Source organism: Mus caroli, unplaced genomic scaffold (assembly GCF_978045245.1).
Source record: "Mus caroli unplaced genomic scaffold, Mus_caroli_1 scaffold_20, whole genome shotgun sequence".
Taxonomy (NCBI): Eukaryota; Metazoa; Chordata; class Mammalia; order Rodentia; family Muridae; genus Mus; species Mus caroli.
The window spans coordinates 34,800,838-34,823,492 of record NW_028227275.1 but is presented as its reverse complement, the minus strand read 5'-3'; the positions used below and the strand labels follow the sequence as shown (position 1 = coordinate 34,823,492).

At 39.6% G+C, this 22,655-nt stretch overlaps 1 non-coding gene across 1 annotated transcript; it reads right to left on the bottom strand.

Annotated features, from left to right (window-relative positions):
• Positions 1–296: 296 nt before the first annotated feature.
• On the bottom strand, positions 297–439 carry LOC115030013 (U4 spliceosomal RNA). Its single transcript, XR_015046236.1, has one exon. It is a non-coding gene; the product is annotated as a U4 spliceosomal RNA (small nuclear RNA).
• Positions 440–22,655: the final 22,216 nt, after the last annotated feature.

Below are 22,655 nucleotides of genomic sequence, written 5' to 3'. Positions count from 1 at the left end.
ATATAGGGATAATCACTGTCCATGGTAGAGCAAAATGAGAAAGGAAAAGGCAGGCATGTCCTTGCTGACCTATATGAGGCCGTGTTGCTCACAATCTGTTACTGTGCGTCGTCTCTCTGTGATTGTTAGAGTCCAGTCATGGGGAGAAGCTATAATTGAGTTAGGCTCTTTCCTAATCCAGTCACCGTTAATCATTTCTCTTGTTCTCAAACTTCTGACAGGTGTTAAAGTAAAAGTAATATAACTGCTCTTCATCAGAATATTGGACACCTCGACTTTCAGAAAAATAAGAGAAATACAGAAGAGACATGTTGGAACTTTGGTAACTGCTAAAGTAGGGACAAAGCAAATGCCAGTGGAATATCTCCATATTTTCAATTAGCAATAACCTTGCCTCAGATAAACCTCATTGGCTACGATACTGCCACTGCGCAAAGCTCTCCATATTTTCAAATACACCACCAGTCAACTACTACACTTAATTGAAGCTATTCTTGATTGAATTTAAATAATAATTTATTCTGTAACCACTGGATATCATTGCTGCTGATTTACTTAACCCCTACAGAGATAATACATGCTTGCCATTAGGGTACTGCACGTTATAGTCTCCTTTTGGAAGCTGGGATATAGAAATGTTCATTTGATTTCATTCTCTTGAAAGTTTTAAATGTGCTAGATATAGAGGACTGAGGTTGGAGTCCCAGAGCATTAATTATAAACTCAAAGCTCTTTGTATGAATGACTTCATTAAACCCCTCGTTAAAAGAGCCTGATGTGGTTTCATTATTGTCATGGTACCATGGGCTTTAGTCCTGTCTGTGGAACTAAGTCTTACAAGTTATCCACTATACAGTGCAGTCACTCTACCATGTTACCTCCTCTTCCATCACTTCTGATACTTACAATCTAAGTCCGGGACTTTCTTTCTGGTCTGTGTAAAGTCAGAGATCCAAAGCAGCCCAGGCAAGGAAAACTGAGAAAGCCAGGGGTGAGTGGTCCATGGCTGAGCACTGGCCAGTGAGCATCCTGGTCTCTTTTCACTTTCAGACAAGAAGGACCACAGAGACAGTGACACACACAGTGAAGCTAAGCTTATTTAAACTTCAGATCTACTACTATAGAGTTACATCTCTGGATATGTCCAGTGTTTCTTACCCCACACAGATCTACAGTCTCCCATCTCTCTTTAAGGATGCAGGATGGATATAGTCATTTTAGAGGGATGCTTACATAGAAAATGAATGAAATACAATGGAAGCATACTTTCATGAAATCAAGCCATCAGTTAAGCATCTTGGACATTCACATGACTATCACCCTCAGCAACAGGGTACACACAGCCCTGAGATCAGTAAGTTACCTGTGCAATTCCTAACACCAAATCTCTTGCTAGTTTTGATTTACGTTATTATCTACAAGACAGTCCTGAAGTTCGATACTCCTTCTAAATCACCAGATTATTTTCATTGTAAGTGACACCCTTTGTATTCTATTAGCATGATCTGCTTTTGATTATAACTTTTCAATACTTTTTGTGATATAGGATCAATATATCATAAAAGCATCATTAAAACATCCCTCTCTTACTGGTTATGAATTGCCTTGTTGGTGATGTAACTACATCTCCCAGAACCCTTTGAGAGACCGAGCCTTTAGATCTGGGGATGTTTCACAGCAGAAAGGTGAACACAGCCTAGTTTGGCTCCCTCTGCACAGAAAAGGCACATGGTAGAATAAGAAAAGCAGACATGGTGGGTGTGTCGTAGGTGGGCCTGTCAATGGTGAGTTCCACTGTTAAATGCTAGAAACCGAATTTAACTTCTCTAGGCCCCTTTGCATCTACAAAATAAAATCTGCCTTGCCTAGCTCACAGGATTAATACAAAGGGAAAATAAGACAATATACATGACATTATTTTGAAGAGAAAATTTGGTTTTCTAGAGGGCAGAATCTTGGGTGGACTTTAGAATGCAGGATGCTCACTGTAGTGTGCCTTTGTGATATGCACCGGAAAGAAGTGAGAAAGAAAAATAATGTCAGGAGAAATTCAGTAGTTATACAACCCAATGAAAACTTCAGCCAGGGTCACAAGAAAATCCAGCGCTACCATGGTCTGCAAAGATGGTCTCAACTTTTGTTGAAACAACAAAATATGTAACATTGTCACCTAATGTGCACTGGACATCTGATATCTGAGGAGTGGCCTGAGCTTGGAGCAGGTGACCCTCTGCAGCTGAGGAGACAGTGAAGGTTTTCATCTGATAGCATTCACAGTATCTTGGGTAAAATGTCTTTCCCAGAGAGAAAACTTGCTGATAAATTACAGGGTCTAAAACAGCATGCCCTTATTCTTCCTAACTGTACACCCAAGGAGAAAAACCTTCAGGATTCCTTGATGTCACATTTCTTTTTCGTGGAGGAAACTTACAGGGTGAAGAAAAATGAGAAAGCATGATAGAACCATTATGCGTGTCAGAACCTGCAGCCTCCTATAGCAACACCTCTGCTCGCATGGGTGGCTGACCCAGATCCTCAGGCATCGTGTATTGTGAAACTTTATCCCATGACACTTGATTATGCATTTACTTTCAGCACAAGGCAAGGGAATACCAAAAGGCTCCCAGATAGATCTCCTGGTAGTTAAATACAGTCTTATCCTTCCCTGTTGTATAAATGCAACCGTTGAAGGATGGCCAGTTCCCCCTGACACTATAACATCCCTACTTTTCTACTGGCTTTTAGATATAAGAATTATGAAATGAGCCTGGTTCCCTTCAGTTTAGCTCTATCCTGTGATTAAAATACTCTAACTTGTACGGCCAGGATTGCTAAACCCATAGAGCCCAGTGTGTAAGAGAAAGCATACATTTTTTTTGTTGTTGTTGTTGTTCAACAAGGAGTGATACTATCATAAACTGGGTCCTTTCTGGTCCATACAGTTATAAGGTCAGGCAGGTCCAGCAACAGTCCATTAAGAGAAGGAAGTGAAGTGTGTGAAATAAATCACAAACAGAGCAAGGGGAAATGTATCAGCAAGGAGTGATGGTAACTAGACTATTCCTACTTTGTATTTTCATTCATAGTTTCATGTGTGAAGACCATTGGGAACAGAGCTCTGGATGCAGACCTGTGATTCAAAGTATCATCCATGTTGCAGGCACTGGCACCTCATCCATATAAAGTATCTCCTATAGACTAGCTTTTTACCATGCCTTCTGAAATCCATTCACATTTCCCTATGCCTAGGTAAAAAAGATGCAATTTCTGATCACTGTATGATTGTATTTTCTATTCACTCTGAGTCTTTGCTGTTTGGGGTCCTGGTTATCATATCTATATTGCCCTATGCTGGTAGATCAAAAACTATAATTGTGAGGATATGTACTGAGTCTTCACAGGCAAGAAAAGCATATCTATAACTGAGATATGACTCACTTTATCAATGACTATTAGTCATTCCCAAGGTTAGTTGGTTTATTGGAGTTGGTTCATTGTAGTCAGCTTGAATGCCAAACAGTATTCTAATAGTATCAGCAACAGATTAGGTTTCAGTGTTTGGTAAAGTTGGATACTCAATGGCAACATTTAAAGGTCATATTCTGGACTTGAGAGTCTACGGTATTAAATCAGAATATATCTCCATCCCCATCTCCTTGGCAATGTTACTCGACTGCTCATGACACTAAAACCAGAGTAAACTGTGACAGAGGCGAGGTGACATGAACTATCCATGCCATATTTTCTGCTTACTGGTTTATGATCTCTGATATTGAAGAAACTTCTGGGTAGGTATTTAATTGTGCTGGAAATTTTTCACACTAGTATGTACACTCATGTGCAAATGACATCCCGAAGCTATCTTTTTCCTATTCTTCCCATTTTAACCCCTCAGCCCCCACTCCCTGTATATCTGGACACATTTAGACTTCAGGCTATTCTTCTTGTATTCTTCTTCCTTTGTCATCCACTTTTCTCCTCTTAGGAGGCAATCAGCTCTTCTAGGAAGGTAATCCACAAACCCTTAAATGTGAGGGCTCTGGATAGGGGATCTTAGATCCCCTATCAATTCAGAGAAGAAAGCATATACTAGGACAAGTTACTCTCCTAAGTGATTTTGAAGTCAACCTTGGATGAAATACAATGACAAGTTCCACTTCCAGCTAGGTAAATAGAATGACCCACCCCATCCATGCATGTAAAGTTGTCCCCTTTCTCCTTGGTCAGCTTGCCTGCTTACCCCATATGACTGTGGCTGTGAGCTGAGACAACACTAGTACACAGTGATAGATGACATGGAGTCAGGTCTTCATGCAGCTGGCTTGCATTTCCCCTTGCTCTGTTTGTGATTTATTTTAGACACTTCACTTCCTTCTCTTAATGGACTGTTGCTGGACCTGCCTGACCTTATAACTGTATGGGCCAGAAAGAACCCAGTTTATGATAGTATGTTCTATATTAAAGTTGCTCTTTTTTTATGGTCAAAATGTCCAAATACTTTGTATCTATCAAGATCAACAGCACGTCCAAATTGTTTTCTAAAAAGTACATAATTCCCAAACTAAAATCACATGAATTTACCCTAGAAACTCAGGCATCTGCGTTGTTATTCTCCTACTGGGACTTACCTTAAGACATTTTTCTCCAACATTAGTACTTATGATATCAGAGAATCTACTGGATGGTTTCAATGTGAACTGCTATGCACAGTTCTTTTATACTTTGGCATCTAAAAACTGGAAGTCCTCTAGGTATGAATTCTATATGTGTGGAATATGCTGCCAGAAAAATAACATCAGTCTAATGAGTAATGGGCACCCTTTGTCATAATGAGAGAAGCATGCTGAAATAATTAGAATTTTAGTTTGGATGGGATGTCCAAAAATAATGTTACACACTGAACATTTCTTCCTAGGTTTTATTAATGTGGCAGGCCTCTTGTTCTTTGTCAGAAGTATCTATATGCTGCCCCATATATGTATAACTCAGTCAGGCTTCTGAAGTACTAACCGCTCCTTGTTTATGTAACTCTATAATAATCAAAATAGTAAAACAGTACAACAATCAGTACAACAGTCAAAGAACACTATACTCTGGGAGTAGTAGATACTCTCTTCATCAGAACAGCTGTAACCACTTGCAAGAAACTCCCAGACTGAGATTATTGGCTGATGGGTCTGAGGAGAGCCACAGGTCATTCACCTGAGAGACTTGCGCCACTCCCTTCTGAACCTCCTGGCCACTTGTATGTAGTTCTATCCTAACTGGGTGTGGCTTTGTGGTCTTGGAAAGCGCTAGATTGTACAGATCACAGAAGGTTAACTAAATGTAGGGAGGAGTCCCTCTGTGAAGTTAGGGGGACATTCGCATCCATGCTGTGATGTGTCCGGTGTCTTCAGAGGTCAGACTGGTAAATTAAATGAGAACATGATTGATAGATACTACCAGGTCTGCAACATGTACACCTCATGAAAATTGCTAATTTCTTTTAATATTTGGTATACGATACGATGTCTTCTAGAGGAGAGGTGAAGAGATAACATCAATTTTAGCGATTTCTGTTTGACTTTTCATCAAGGTGGTCCTTTCTCTTCCACTAAAAAACTTACTGTGGGAACTGTATTGATACCAGTATGTTTCTTTCCATTTCAGAGAATTAGACAAATACGAAACTCAAGAGTTTGAGAACATAGTGGGTCCATTATGAGCTGAAGATTGGTCAGGATTCAGTTAGGAGCCAACCCTTCTGTGCGGGCTAGCTTTTGTCGACTTGACACAGGCTAGAGTTATTTTGGAATAAAGAACCTCAACTAAGAAAATGCCCACACAAAACTGGTCTGTGTGCAAGTTTTTCATACATATTCTTCATTGGTGATTGATATAGAAGGCCTCAGCTTACTGTGGGTGATGCCACCCCTGGATTTTTTCTGGGTGCTATAAGAAAGTAAGTTGAGCAAGCAATGAGGAGCCAGCCAGTAAACAACACCCCATCCATGACTTCTACATTAGTTCCTGCCTTGAGTTCCTGCCTTGACTTTCTTTCCTAATGGACTGTTATTGGAACATGGAAGCTAAAATAAACTCTTTCCTCCCCAAGTTGCTTTTTTATTATAGTGTTTTATCACAGCAATAGAAACCCTAACTAAGAGGTCTTCTAGTTAAGGATTCAACTAGCTCTACCACTATGACCTAAATGTTTTAGTCTTCCTAAAATTCTTATGTAATGGTAGTAAGAGGTGAAGCATGGGAAGGAGAGAGGCTCAGTATTTAAGAGCACTGACTGATCTTTCAAAGATTCTGAGTTCCATTCCCAGCAAACACATGGTGGCTCACAATCATTTGTGATGGAATCTGATGATGTCTTCTGGTGTGTCTGAAGACAGCGGCAGTATACTTACATAAAACAAATATACCTAAAATAGAGGTGTGACATTTAAAATTGTTCCTCTTATAAGGGAACATGGGACCTGGGAGAACAGCTCAGTTAGCAACTGGTTTGGCATCCAAGTATCAGAATTTAAATCCAATCCCCAAAATTCATCTTAAAAAAATAAGTGGGCACCAATAATCCGGGAGGAAGTAGAGATAGGTGTATTTTTGAGGCTAGCTGACCAGCAGCCTACTGGTCTCTATAATACTCTACTATTAGGAGAGTATCAAGTCAGTAAGAGATCTTGTCTACCAAAATAATGGATGGTACCTGAGCACCAAGATCTAAGCTTGTCTTCTAGTTTGTACACACATGTATACATATACTAACACAAGTCCCCATACATATGAGCATGTATATACTTATACACACAAAATAAAAATTACAATAGTATAAATAGGCCTGAGGGAAGTTCTTGTCTCTTTCACCATGTGAAAACAAAGCACAAAGATGCCATCTGTAAACAGTAGACTGTCACCAGATATTGAATTTACTGCCCACTTAATTTGGGATTTCCCAGGCTCCAGAGCTGTGGACAATAAAATTATATTACAAAAGACTTAGTCTTTGTTATTTCATTATGTCTATCTGAATAGACTGAGACACTGGCCCTATGTCTAATAGTTTCAATGGTGTTTAGACATCCTCTTGCTTGGAGTGTGGAGTCAGTTGGATGAATGATTAAGGTTCCTTTGGGGAAGAAGTGAGAGAGTACTTCCTAGGCACACATATTGTAAGGCATAGGACTTCACAGAGAAACATTCACCTGGGCAATCAATTGATTATAGATACATAACCTGATAATGGGTGGATAATACAGTCACAAACCCTAGCTGCCAGCTGCACCCTTGGCATTATTGGGATCTATATATATATATATATATATATACCACAATGCACTGCAAAGTCAAAGTGACTTCTCAGAGTTGTATAGAGTTTGGCTAAAATGCCTGGCCCCTTGCAACAGTGTCACACAGTATCCCAGTGTAGGCCCCTGCCTTGGGCATGAATTTAAGTGAGGCAGCTTTGTACCTGAAGCAATCCCAGAAGGCCATGCTGGCTGGAGGGCTTCTTCTGCTAACACTCTATTGCCTGGAGAAAGAACAAATGCTGCGGGGTCAGGGCAACTACATCCAGCATCTGATTCTCACTCCAGGAAACATCTCGATTCCTGTTCCCATCGCATCTTTCAACTCACCACCCAGAGTAAGAGACAGCTTCTTCTCCTTAGCCAAAATAAACCAGTGGCATCTTGCTTGCTTTTCACTCAATGGGGCTATGGGTTTCCCTCGTCTAGTTTGCAAGATTGCAGAAGAGCTCAAAGAGGAAACAGATATGGAAAGTCCTTGAAAACAATAAAGCATCTTTCTAGGCAATTACTAGGTTGTATTATTGTCACTAATGCTGAAGGTTCTTAAACATTGGAGGGAAGGTTTAAAGTAGCATTCAAAGGCACAAAAGAATAGTGCTTAATGCCTCTTGCTTCAATTACTTTATTAGGTTCATGGTCCACATTTTGTACCCTAGGACTGTACCTCTCACAAGTGTGGTGCTCAAGGGTCTGTCCTCCAAAGCTTTTAAAACTCAACAACAAATATCTGATATTTCAGGATGAGATGAGGGACAAAGTAAGAAATATACTTGTCATATAGTTTTACTTTGTGCACACGTTGCAGTATGCAGTCTGTTCACGTGCACCCCCATCAGTTTTTATAACAACAACATGAAATATGGAAATGAGTTCTTCCTGGACACCAACTTAAACAACAGACTCTTTATTTTCATTTTGGGAAGATTGTGTGCCCTCTCAATGAAGTCAGAATGCCAGACACCATCCTCACCACATTTCTACCATTCAGACTACGAAGTTGCTTCTTGCTTGGTTGCTTAGAAAAATACGGTTATGTCCACAGAGCACTAATCTGTAAAAAACACAAAATTAATACATCATCTCCATCTTCAAAGTGCGCACACAGGGGAATTGAGCAACTACAGTGAGTCTTTTTCCTGCAACAAATCAGAAACGAAGCCAGACACCGAAGCCCCAGCATGCACCTGTGTTCAGCAGCTCTACCTGGGGAGTAACCCTGCATGATCTATGGCACCGGCTCTTTCAAAAAGAAGCCTCAGAAGGGAGGAGAAGAATGTCTCAGGGTTTGTCTGGGGGAAAATAAAAGAAATAATTGTTCTAAAAAAAGAAGAAATTGGTATTTCACTGGCAGCCTCGGTTGCACAGGAACACTTTAAACTTCCTTGGCTGATATCCTTCAGCTGAAAATCACCAACTTGTTTAATAATCCCTCATCTGGGGATTTGGCTGCCTGCAGTCACACAGCCAGAAGCCGAGTGCATCTAGATACCCAAGTGTCTCCAGTGGGGGTACTGGGGCACGGGGATAGGCTGGGGTCCAAAATTTTCTCAACAGCAAATGTATGGAAAGAAGCTGAACAAGACATCCATTTTTCACCATCTTTTGTCAGCAAGAAGAAAGAGTGACCTTGAAATGAAGTTTTGCATCATTATTTCAATGGCCCCCAGGACTGTAGTAAAGGCTTTTTTCAGCCCCAGACATGGCACTTGACTGCGTTGCACACTGCCCATCATTCTGGCTCTCTTAGGTGAGATTTAAAATGACCCTGCCAGCAAACAATGCATGTGGCCATAGTGCACAGAGCAGTGTTTGTGCATACTTTTGTCCCTGCACCTCTGTAGGTGATGAATCTAAAACCCTTCCAAATTAAACTTGGTTAAACATTTTCCCGTCTGCACCTGCAGTAGTCAATTTCTCTCTCTTCTTATTTAACTATGGAATTTTTCTCTTTCACTGGTTAGATGTTTCGGCCACCTGCTGGGATGCACAATGTTGTGGAGAATAAAGCTGAGTTATGTTGTAGTGACAATATTAAAGCAGTTCAGGGGGAGAGAGAAAGAGAGAGAGAGAGAGAGAGAGAGAGAGAGAGAGAGAGAGAGAGAGAGAGAGAGAGAGAGAGAGAGAGAGATCGCAGTAGTTGGATATGGTATTCAAGAGGGCTCAGTCTCATCCTTTCCCTGTGCTAGTGTGGGACTTTACCCAGTCTTCAGCCCCCTTGAATTTTCATTTCGTCATTGCTAAGAGCAATGGATCATGCATGATCTTTTTCCACTTCAGCAGAATCTGGTCAATCACTTTGGAGAAATTATTATTCATCTTCAAACATTTTTCTACTATTATAAACTATCCTTTGTGTTAGATCCTGGGGCAGGGGGACAAATCAACTATGGTTCTGCTTATAGAAATCAGTCCAACTCAACAGCAGGAAGAGAGATGCCAACATATGAAAAGGAGCACAATAGAGCTGCTGTTAGAGATTTGGAAAATTGAGGAAGAATCATTAAGTCCAGGGGTTGGAGAGATCTGACTATGATTTGCAAAATGAACTGACATTTGTACAGATGGTGGGCCAAGAGCAGGTCAGTAAAGAAGGGAAGCTGAGAAAGGTGATTTTCGGGTACTGAAACCTCAGGAGGTTGGTGGATTGGCATAGTTACCAGACAGCAAATCTATCAAAGAGGGAGTAGGGATATGATAATCACAAGGGTGCTTTGGTGTGGCATTGTGTAGGACCGGGAGGAAACAGGTGAGTAATTTTAGATTCTGTCATGTAGCCCAGATTTGAATGGGGTGAGGTAGAAATTGTTAGAAGACAGAAGGAGGTGTAATGACTGATTAAAGGGGGAGGAGTCATGATGACCGAGTCAGGGAACCTATGAGATGCCCGGACCAGAAAGTCCTTCTAACAGCCATTTAAGAAAGGAGTGAGCTAGTTATTGTCAGTAAACGTTGAGTGAAATTCTGGAAGGGTAGGTTCAGTTTTGTGACCAATCTTGCCATGTAGTCCTTAATTGTAGCTAGGTCTTGAGTGTGATAGATTTAGGACTTGTGATGTCTTCCTGGTGGATTAACTTCAACATGATAAAATACCGCTCTCTGGTCTTGTTTGGATTTTGTTCACAAGGAGAGCCCTTAGATTAGTGGTTCTCAACCCTTCCTAATTCCTTAACTATAGTTCCTCATGCTGTGGTGACCCTGCCCATCATAAAATTATGTAGTTGCCATTTCAGAACCTGTAATTTTACTACTGTTATGAATCAAATTGTAAATATTTGATATGAGACCTCCCCAAAGGGGTTAAGAACCACAGGCTGAGAAGAACCATTGCTTTAGACAAATAAGATTTAGTGGCACTTATCTGAGCAAAGCAATGCTTCAGATCCTAGAACCAATGCAGGTTCTGAAACTTCCAGCGAGCATTTATGACAGGAAATGGAAGCAACATAAAAGAAATAATTTAGCTGCCCATCATCTGGTTAGTCCAATCAATTGGATATCAATTACATAGTTACCTGTTCACTCCGTTAACTACTTAGAAGCCTTTCAAAACTACCAAAGATCAGGAACTGAGATTAAACTTCTCATTGATTGGATCTGTGGGCCAAAGGCAGTACTCAGTCCTAATCCCTGAATTTTATGTCATTTACATTTTATATCTATTCCAGTTTTATATCTATTCTTGCCCTATAGAATAACTGCTCTGAAATACTATGGTATTATTTAATATGGTTACCTTTTCCCCATATATATCATATAGCACATTATATACTTGTATCTTTAATTTTATGAGTATTTATGTTTCAATCTTATCTTCAGTAATCAGTATGGAACTGGGTTTCATTTCATCTAGCTGGCAATATGAATATTTTATATGTCTCATTTAGTTAATGTAAGTATAATTTAATTACAGTTATAGCTAAGATTTAAATATTATCTTATCCTTTTTGAGCCACCTATTTTATGTTTATGTTCATCTTTCTTGGCTTCTTTTTGAATAATCAAATATTTGAATGTTTACATTGTCCCATCTATCAGTTGCCTTATTTGCTATAGTAGAGAATACATTTATCACTGGCGTAGTATAGCATATTATTATCTAAAACAAATGATTACTATTTCTGCCTTTTTTTTTTTTTTTTTTTTGGTTTTTCGAGACAGGGTTTCTCTTTATAGCTCTGGCTGTCCTGGAGCTCACTTTGTAGACCAGGCTGGCCTCGAACTCAGAAATCCGCCTGCCTCTGCCTCCCGAGTGCTGGGATTAAAGGCGTGCGCCACCACGCCCGGCTATTTCTGCCTTTTTGTTATTTAGCATTTACTATCCATGCCTCTATATCCTGTGTTATTATTTTCATGTGTCTTTAATTGTATGCATGTTTTATATAGTACAAGCTATCACTCCCACCACAGTTCAATCAGGATATATTTATATTTATTCATATTCTTCCCTTTCTTTTGTAGTTCACTTATTTTATTTTTATGCTCTTCTAAGATATTTTCCTTTTTGTCTATATTGTAACATATTTCTTTTGGAAGTAGATTTGCTAATGGTAAATTATCTTAGCTTATGTTTGTTTAAAAAGATCTCTGATTTATTTTTAGTTTTAATGGATTGAGTTTTAATTTTAATGGATGAAGTTTTAGTTTGCCAGCCGTGTGCTTTGCAACTTGCAGTGAGATTGCTTCCTGATAAACCAGTAAGTTGAAACTAATTTAAGTAGAAAATGCAGTTAGGTGGCCCCACCTCCTGAACAATACAACTTAAACTTACGCTAACTTAAATATTTCCAGAACACTTAAACATTACTTTACAGTTTCATGAAGTCCTAAAACACAATGCCTACTTAATAATTGAACACAAAGCATCTCATAGGATTTATCAAATACGTCAACATCAAACAACACAAAGCGCCATCCACACTAAACTGTGAAGCATGAATAGGCTCCGTGGTGTTCACATGGCTTACTAGGGGATGCAGCAAGTTGTCTCTTCCAATACCAAGAGAGTGTGCACCAGCTCGCCCAGGAAAAGCTCACAGTTCAAGTTACACGGAACACTTATTTTTGAATGATGTCATTTTCATGTCATCATAAAGTCATAACTTGAGACAAACCATCTCTGGATGCACCAGCCCTGCTTTCTTTCACCGCTAAGAATAGCATTCTCTTGTTTGGCTTCTTGGGGCTAAGTCAATGAAAGTTGGAATTCCTGGTAAGAACTATCTGTGATCTTCCTAGTCTATTCCAAAGATTTTCAACTAAATTCCTTCTCTATTCTTGAATATACTTCGAGTGGATACTGAGTCACAATATCTAGTTCATGAAACCATTCAACACTTTATTCTGGTTTTTTTTTTTCAGCTTTCTGCTTAACTTTTCAACATCCCTCCCTAGCTAGTTCTAGAATCTGGAAAATAGCCTTAACACAAAGCTAGTCATGTGCCGGTCTCCCACCTTACCCTCAGAGCCCAGAACTAAACTCTGCCAGATTCTCCATTCACTAGAAGTTGATACAAATCTCAGAATCCAAACCTCTTGTCAAAGGCCAGGATCTCTAACAGAATCAGAGATAATATTTATGGGCATAAGAAATCTTTTAAAGACTTCTAAAACCACCAAACATTCTACTAATGGCTCCTGGTGTAAATTGCAACCTTACAGCCTTTTCATTTATCACATAACTTCCAATTCCTGTTTTGGATCCATTGGTATAAATATCAACGGCTCCCTTTATAGGAGTATTAGCTGCTACCTTTGGAAATATCACTGGATGCAATAGCATAAAATGTAATAAAGGATGTTAGTTTGAGTGGAATGAATATAGAGTCAGTGTTAACTATACCAAATTGGTCAAATTGGTCCTTGCATTTCTTGTCCTAAATGGCACATCTGTTTGTGTGCCCTAGAAGATTGCATAAAGACAGAGATTGTTACACATCGTTTTTATAGTTAATGTATTGTCAGGAGAAGTCATCCAATTGTCACTTGTTAATTTGATAGAAACTTTATAGATTGTAGATGATGTAGATGGTTCTAAAGGATGGGAGAGTGGTGATAGCAATGCGTGATTATATGCATGTGTTTGGAGTGACCAGTCACAAAAACGTTAGGAAAGGGGGCTGTATGAAGGTTGGGCAGAGCTCACAAGCCTTGCTAGGTTGAATGATCCATGATAGCAATGAGTGCAAACTATTTACCAGGGCTTAGCTTTTCTGAGCTATTATACAAATAGGATAGGAATGGTAGATGTTCTGCTGAGCAGATGAGGAATCCAAGAAACAAGAGATGAACCAGGCCAAGGTCATTGTATCTGGGTTTGGATCTATTGCACCGTTCAGACAGCATCTCCAATTCTCCTTGATTCAAGTTAAATCCTTCCCAACAAATTTTATGGAGTTTCGAAAGACATTCTTTGACCTAGACACCAGGTAAGTTATACACAACTGAGATCCACTTAATTGCATAATGAATGAATCAACTACTTTAAATCACTTTATGGAATTCCATACACTATCACATTTCTTTCTTTGTTACCAATACCTGTTAAATGCTACCCTGGTAGAGAAATAATTCATTTCATTGTATTAAAAAAGTGCCCGACTGGAGGCCTTTAAGTGTTGCAGTTCTCAATTATCTCACCCCAAATCCACTGTGCAGAGATAATTAGGGGCTAAAAGCTAAACTGATTACTGCAGAATTTTCTCCTGACAGCCATTTAATAGCTAATCAAGTGTTAAATCCCCAAATTATGCATTCCTCAGCAGCACACTGATCACAATAAATTTTAAAAGTTTCAGTTATCAATGTGTCTTACATGACTTTGCTCCAACACACTAAACATAAAAAAGTCATGATTTAGGTGATTTAAAATCTTTGACAATTCATTCTGTTATATATATAATTTTTTATAAGTAGTCACTCTTAATGTTCAGTCTTCGCCAAGCACCTTATTATATAACCTACCTTTGCCTGATGAGATGCCACAATGCATGGGTGCTTTAATTTGGATACACATGAAACTGCAACCAGATTGGCAGGAGTAATGGAGCCAATATACTAAAGATATAGGACCAACATATGTAACTTTCTTAGTTGTAAGTTCTATAAGTTTTCACAGCAATAGGACACATGTTCCTGCTATAGAGGTGTAAGCTGACACAACAGGATCCTAACATTGCAAAGGTGAGACTCTTTAAGTTGCTCAGAGCAACCACATAGACACCTTAGGAAGACATTCAAATCCATATGAAAATGAGCCACAAACCATTACAGCAATCTCCTAATGTGAACACATTGTAGCCTTCTACCTCTATCCCAATAAAGGCAGGGATGCTGAATTAATCAGAAATTTAAATTTAGATGGGTTAGATGATTTGCTATGGATAGGATCAATGGGTAGATAGATAAATAAACAGGTAGATAACTGATACATATTTTATTACCTTGGTGCAAAGGAAATTGTAGTTTTGGACCATGAATTTTAGCTATGTTCAAGTACACCTTTATGTACACATAAATCACAGTGGAAGTCATTACTGATGTGTTTATAAAAAGATAAAGAGAGAGGGGAAATGTTCTATGGGGTTGTAGTCAGGCATAGGGGAAGGTTATGTCTCAGCGGGCCCACACCAAGGCATCCCTTCCCACTGAGGGACCAGCCACACAATGGTATAGTATAGAAGAGTTTATTCAGGGCATGGGGAGGGGAGTTAATAGGGTAGTAGAGGGAGAGAAAGGTGAGGGGGGGGGGAGAAGAGAGAAGGAAGAGAGGGGAAAAGGGGGAGAGAGGGAGGGGGGAGAAGAGGCTGGCCATGAGTACATGGAGAGAGAAGGGGGAGGGGAATGATGAGAGAAGGCAGAAGTGAAGCAGGGAAGGAGCAAGAGGCCAAGAGGGCAAGAGAACAAGAGCAAGAGAGTGAGGAAGGGGTAAGCAGCCCCTTTTATAGTGGGTCAGGCCTACCTGGCTGTTGCCAGGTAACTGTGGGGGTGGAGTTTAGACAGAATGCTAACAATCACTATCAACATATTTTGCCAACAAGAAATAAGGCTGTTCCTGAGCATATAAAGCCACGTCTCAGGGCCTGGAGACATGGCACAATGATTAAAAGCACACACTGCTCTTCCATGGAATCAGTTTGGTTCCTAGCACCCATGTCAGGTGGCTCACAATTGCCTGAGATGCCAGCTCCAGTGAATCAAACACTGTCTCCTGGACTCCACACATACTGTACTCATATGGACACACACACACATACACACACACACATACACACACACACGAAGACACACAAAGAGAAAAGTTAAAGTAATTTTTTAAACTCCATGCCAAATGATACAAAAAACTTTTGGAAAAGATTTCCTGAATCCTGTTGGTTGTGGAAGTGTTTTCCCTGCAGAGTTGTCAGGGTACTTGAAGAAGTGGTAGTTAGTCGGTGAGAGGTCAGGGGAGCATGGTGGATGAAGCACATCTTCATAGCTCAATTTAGTCAAGGTTCAGAATGCTCATTGTGGGAAGTGCACTTCGGGACTGGAGAAGAATTGGGTCTTTTCTTTTTACCGATGTAAGCATTGAAGTTTTCGCTGCTTTTCATCAATTACAAGCATACCTCGTAGATGTATTGGTTTTGCCAGGATTCAGGGTACTTAGTAGAGCAGAGTAGGCCTACTAACAGTGACTATTACATTTTCTTGGTACAAATTTGACTTTGGGAAGGGTTTTAGAATTTCTTGATCCAACCACAGAGCTAGTCATAGCTGGTTGTTAAATACGGTCAGATTTTCATATCTCATATCACAATCCAACTGGGAAGGGATTCACTGTAGCCTAGAACAGGAGAGGATAAAAAATTCAAAACCATCATATTGTGATCAGCTCCCGAGGCACCAAATTTCTGAACTCTTTCATCTTTCCAGTTTTCTTCAGTTGCCCAATGACCATTGAATGATGGGTGTTAGTTCTTGGGCACCCCTACATCCCCATCATTATGTGAGGATTGGCTTTAGCAAAGTCGTCAGTACGATACTCATTTTCAAGGCCTCCTTCTCCTGTACAAGTGTACTTGAACCACAGCTGCACTTTAGGTTTGTTAGAAGTTTGGGGGGGGGGGCAGGTCAGTTATAGATCCTCTCGGTCCTCTTTTCATCTGACATCATTTCCATCATCCAACACAAAATAGGCTGTAACAAGTCATCAGCCAAAAAAAAAAAAAAACAAAAAACAAAAAACAAAAACAAAAAACAAAAAACAAACCCAAAAAAAACCAACCAACCAACAAACAAAAAACCAAAACCCATAAAGTAAGAAATGTGCATCAGTGGCTGGGTGGTGGTGGCACACACCATTAATCCCAGCACTCGGGAGGCAGAGGCAGGTGGATTTCTGAGTTCGAGGCCAGCCTGGTCTACAGAGTGAGTTCCAGGACAGCTAGGGCTACACGGAGAAACCCTGTCTTGAAAACACCAAAAAAAACAAACAAAAAAAAAAACAAAAAAAAAAACAAAAAAAGAAATGTGCATCAAGATGATGTCTATTATAACTGCATTTATTTATGAATGTGTTCAATACTGAATAGTACATTTCAACAGTGTAAAAAACCTATTACCTTTGCACCAATTTAGTAATTAATTAGTTTCATTATATTTGGAGTAGTTATAGTGTCAAACAATTATTTGTATTTATTTTGTAATAGTATAAAGCAGTTCTTTTTCATGCTGCTGTATGTGTGTTCTCCAAGGCTGGGGGTACAGAGGTGAGAGAAGGGGGGCATAGGGACGATGCTTACAAGATCTTCCTCATCAGCATTATTCTTTTCTTCATCTTTTAAGTGAACACGTAACACTATTATTTAGTTCAATACCTTTGTCCATTTTATTCTGGATTACATTAATTCATCTAGGGTCATTCTTAGTTTAATTAAATATTTGCAGATTCCTTTCACAAATAGTGTTCAAGAGCATGTTGTGTGCCATGAGTGATTCCAGCTGTCATGGATCCATGCTAAGAGTTAGTGTGATCAATACCAAGAAGGATGCGATTTGAAATAGAATACTAGAGAAGCTAGACACCTATCATATTACAGATATCTATGGGCCTTGCTAGGGGCTCTTTTATTAGAACTGAGACATTCTTTGAAGACTTCATAGGGAGGCCACATACAAGAAGAAACGTTGGAAATGACCTGTTGAAAAGAAATGGCCTTACCATGAGGACGTCAGTTTACAGTCGGGTAAAGTCCAATCATACTGCTAGGTCCTACAGGTTTTCACCTGTCAAATAGTGCACATACAGATTCAGGTTCAAGTCCAAATCCTAATTACTTGGAAACAAGGGTTTAGTGCCTTGCCAATCTTCCCTGTCTTGTCTTGGTGCTAGTCAGGACTCTCATTACATACACTGTTCTATACACTGACCGTTGTGACCCACACTGTCCAGGACTTCGACAGTGTGTCCTAAAGTCAAAGGGACTGCCATTCTCTGTGTTATGACAAACAGAACCACAGATAACATACACTTGTCACAGATTTGAGTTGCATGAGCTTGTACACACTCATTAACTCGTCGAGAATTTCCTCATTTTAAACCCTTGAATTTTAAAAAGAAAGTAATTTCCCAGTGATTTCCACTGTCCATTTTCAAGTTTCTAACTCATAGTTTTTGTAAGAATTTGCTCCTCAGTTCACTTGATGACTGAGAAAATTCTGCATTATCGAACAGTTTGCATCACCCTTCACCAAACTTGAGGTACTTCTAAAGGTTAATAGCTAATTTATTATATTAACTTAATTAATTAACTAATTAATTAATCTACTTAACTCTCTATTGTACAGAAAAAATAGGGCAGAACTTCTGATCCTCCAACCTCCACCTTCAGAATGCTGGGAGTGCTAGGGATTGTAACCAGAGTTTTATGTATGGTTAACCAAAGAGCTATATTACTGGTCTGTGAGGTGCCTTTTTTTTTTAGCATGATTGCCTGCCTAGCTTTATGGCTCTTTTGTACCATAAATGTTTAGTGATTAATTGAGGGGTTGAGCATATTTACACTAATTTGGATCTTCCCCCTCTCTGTAGTATATCTGCTTTTGTGGCTCCCTCCAAATTATTCAGTCCAGTGATCTCCCCCAGGAGGGAAATTGTACATTGCAGGTGGGAGGGGTAGCCAGAAGATAAGTTATAGGAGTCCATCTCTCGATCTTCCGTGTAGGTCCTGGTGATGCAACCATAGATTGTCAGGCTTTGTTTCACATGCTCTTACCCTCTGAGCTCTCTCATCTTCCCATGGGCTTTAACTTTTGGACATTCAAACTATACATGGATTAGGTAGGAATGGATTCATTGAAAGCGTAAACTCTTTCTGATTTAGGATAGGTAAACATCCTTTCCCAATCTGTTGGTGACCTTTTTGTCTTATTGACGGTGTCTTTTGCCTTGCAGAAGCTTTGCAACTTTATGAGATCCCATTTATTGATTCTCGATCTTACAGCACAAGCCTTTGCTGTTCTATTCAGGAATTTTCCCCCTGTACCCATATCTTCCGAAGCTTTTCCCCACTTTCTCCTCTATAAGTTTCAGTGTCTCTGGTTTTATGTGGAGTTCCTTGATCCACTTAGATTTGACCTTAGTACAAGGAGATAGGAATGGATCAATTCTCATTCTTCTACATGATAACCACCAGTGTTGCCAGCACAATTTGTTGAAAATGCTGTCTTTCTTCCACTGGATGGTTTTAGCTCCCTTGTCAAAGATCAAGTGACCATAAGTGTGTGAGTTCATCTCTGGGTCTTCAGTTCTGTTCCATTGGTCTACTTGTCTGTCGTTATACCAGTACCATGCAGTTTTTATCACAATTGATCTGTAGTACAGCTTTAGGTCAGGCATGGTGATTCCACCTCAGGTTCTTTTATCCTTGAGAAGAGTTTTTGCTATCCTAGGTTTTTTGTTATTCCAGATGAATCTGCCGATTGCCCTTTCTAATTCGTAGAAGAATTGAGTTGGAATTTTGATGGGGATTGCATTGAATCTGTAGATTGCTTTTGGCAAGATAGCCATTTTTACTATATTGATCCTGCCAATCCATGAGCATGGGAGATCTTTCCATCTTCTGAGATCTTCTTAATTTCTTTCTTCAGAGACTTGAAGTTCTTATCATACACATCTTTCACTTCCTTAGTTAGAGTCACGCCAAGGTATTTTATATTATTTGTGACTATTGAGAAGGGTGTTGTTTCCCTAATTTCTTTCTCAGCCTGTTTATCCTTTGTGTACAGAAAGGCCATTGACTTGTTTGAGTTAATTTTATATCCAGCTACTTTATTGAAGCTGTTTATCAGGCTTAGGAGTTCTCTGGTGGAATTTTTAGGGCCACTTATATATACTATCATATCATCTGCAAAAAGTGATATTTTGACTTCTTCCTTTCCAATTTGTATCCTCTTGATCTCCTTTTGTTGTCTAATTGCTCTGGCTAGGACTTCAAGTACAATGTTGAATAGGTAGGGAGAGAGTGGACAGCCTTGGGAACAAAACACCCGTGGAAGGAGTTACAGAGACAAAGTTTGGAGCTGTGACGAAAGGATGGACCATCTAGAGATGGCCATATCCAGGGATCCATCCCATAACCAGCTTCCAAACGCTGACACCATTGCATACACTAGCAAGATTTTGCTGAAAGGACCCAGATAGAGCTGTTTCTTGTAAGACTAGGCTGGGGCCTAGCAAACACATTAGTGGATGCTCACAGTCAGCTATTGGATGGATCACAGGGCCCCTAATGGAGGTGCTAGAGAAAGTACTCAAGGAGCTAAAGGGATCGGCAACCCTATAGGTGGGACAACATTATGAACTAACTAGTACCCCGGAGCTCTTGACTCTAGCTTCATATGTATCAAAAGATGGCCTAGTCGGCCATCACTGGAAAGAGAGGCCCATTGGACTTGCAAACTTTATATGCTCCAGTACAGGGGAACTCCAGGGCCAAAAAGTGGGAGTGGGTGGGTAGGGGAGTGGGGGGGAGGGTATGGGGGACTTTTGAGATAGCATTGGAAATGTAAATGAGGAAAATACCTAATAAAATATTAAAAAAAAAAAGAAAGGGTAAACTCGTGGATCTCATCAGGAGACAGAGATGACTTCAAGAGTAGAGAGACATTTAGTTTCTGCCTCTCTTCTTGTTGAGCTTCCCACAGGTTCCTCAGGCAGCTGGTTATTTGGTTTGAGTTCATACTCAACTCCTCCAATGTTCCCTAGAACATTCCATACCTGTGACAATCCCAGCTTTGTTCTCTGATGAGCTGTAATTTTCTGTCACCAAGACTTGGATTGAAAATTTTAGGAAATACTTATCAATAAAACCACAAAGTTGCAATTCTCCCCAAAGACAACAGCAGTCTGTCAAGTGGCTATTGTTTCCGGGCTGCAGTTATTTTTCAGTGTCTGCTGGAGGTCAGTTACTTCATAGTCATACCGCTGGGTATCATACCTGGGTTGGAATTTTTTTATCTTTGTTGGAACTTATAAGGCAACACCATAAAAATTGTAAATATTTGTTTATGGAAACATGTGCCTCAATTATATACAAATGTGTGACATCAATGACAAAGAGAGGGAATAGATCTTTAGAGGAATACTATTTTATATGTGATTGGTGTTGTTAGCAGTTTACAACTGATTGTTGTAACTGGAGGACATTGTATACAATCCTCATGTGGACCACAGAATAAATATGTACAGAATCTCTGAGAAGAGAATCAATTCACATCATGAGGAATGATGAACCACACACAAAGGAAGGAAGGAAAGGAGAAAATGGGGGACAAAAAATAACTATAAGGCACACAGAAATCAACAAATCAGTTAGCCAAATGGCAATAGGGAGTAATTTAGATTTAACCAGAATAAGCATTGTAATCAAAGTAGATATATAAAAGTATACTATATGGGGTGGAGAGATTGCTTGATAGTGAGGAGCATTTTCTGCTCTTGCAGGGGACCCATATTTGATTTCCAGCACCCACACAGCAGCTCAGGGCTGCCTGTAACTCCAGTTCCAGTGGATATGATGCTCCTTCTGTTGGCACCAAACACACACATGGCACATAGACAGACATGCAGGCAAGACACCTGAGAAATACTCTTACACACTATACATGCACCAAAGTATATCACATATATAAGTGTATATAACTTTAAAGTATATATATATATATATATATATATATATACATACACACACAAATATATATATATAATTCTCTAGTTCTTTGAAACACTCTAAGATATATATATATGTATATCTATGTATATCTATACATATATATAATATACTACCTACCTATCTATATCTCTATCTCTCTATCTCTATCTATCTATCTATCTATCTATCTATCTATCTATCTATCTGTATATATTAACACTGTAACTATAAAATCCTTAGAAAACAATGAAGTGATACTTCATGACATTAGATTGGCCATTGTATCCTTGGAGAATTTAGAGAATTATAATTCTTTAAAACACAGGCAGCAAGAGTAAAGTACATACATTAGACTGGTTCCGAATCAAAGCTTGTGTGATTGAAGGACAATCGAAAGACTAAAAAGACGACCCCAGCATGGGAGAAAATATTTCAGTCCTTATGTGCGTGAACACCTCATTGGGTTTTGATGCATTTTTCATTTTGTACCACTCTCGCCCTCTCTTTTGCTGAAGCCTTGTGATAATCATATTTGCCTTTTTCTCCTGTCCCACAGACTGCCTGTTTTTTCCTTCAAGCTACTGATACCCCTTTTAACTGTGATTTCTTTGTCTTATCTTTTCAGAGAGATGATTCCTGTGACTGCCTTGTGATCCTCGGTTCTTCATTTACATTTAAGCATGGGCAATGGTTACCTAGGTAGGTGATGGCTGTCTCTGTATATTGGCACCTATGAGGATGGTCTTTGTAAACCTAGCAATTTTTGTTCAGTGACTAGTCAGTATGACAATCTCCTGGTTCCACCCACTCCTCTGCAAAAGGACCCTGTTTTGTCAGTGTTTTAAGAAGCAAGCAGTTGCAGACCTGAATGGGAAGACAGCCAGTGAGTCCAAGTTCTCCTTAATGATTCTTTGTTTTAACTCTTATAATGGGAGAGGGTACCCAAGGCTTGTCCTTAACCAGCCTTTGACAGAATATCGGTTGTTTTCTTTCATCTAGGACATCTGTTCCTGGAAGGGGCAGAAATAGTTCCTTAACTCGAGGGATGGGAAGTGACCCTGAAAATGGAGCTGTTTCATGGAATTTCTGTTTCTGCACTGTCTTCCTTGTATTTCTAGTTCTTTGGATTTTTCTGGTTACACGTTGTCAACTACTGGCTTCTGTG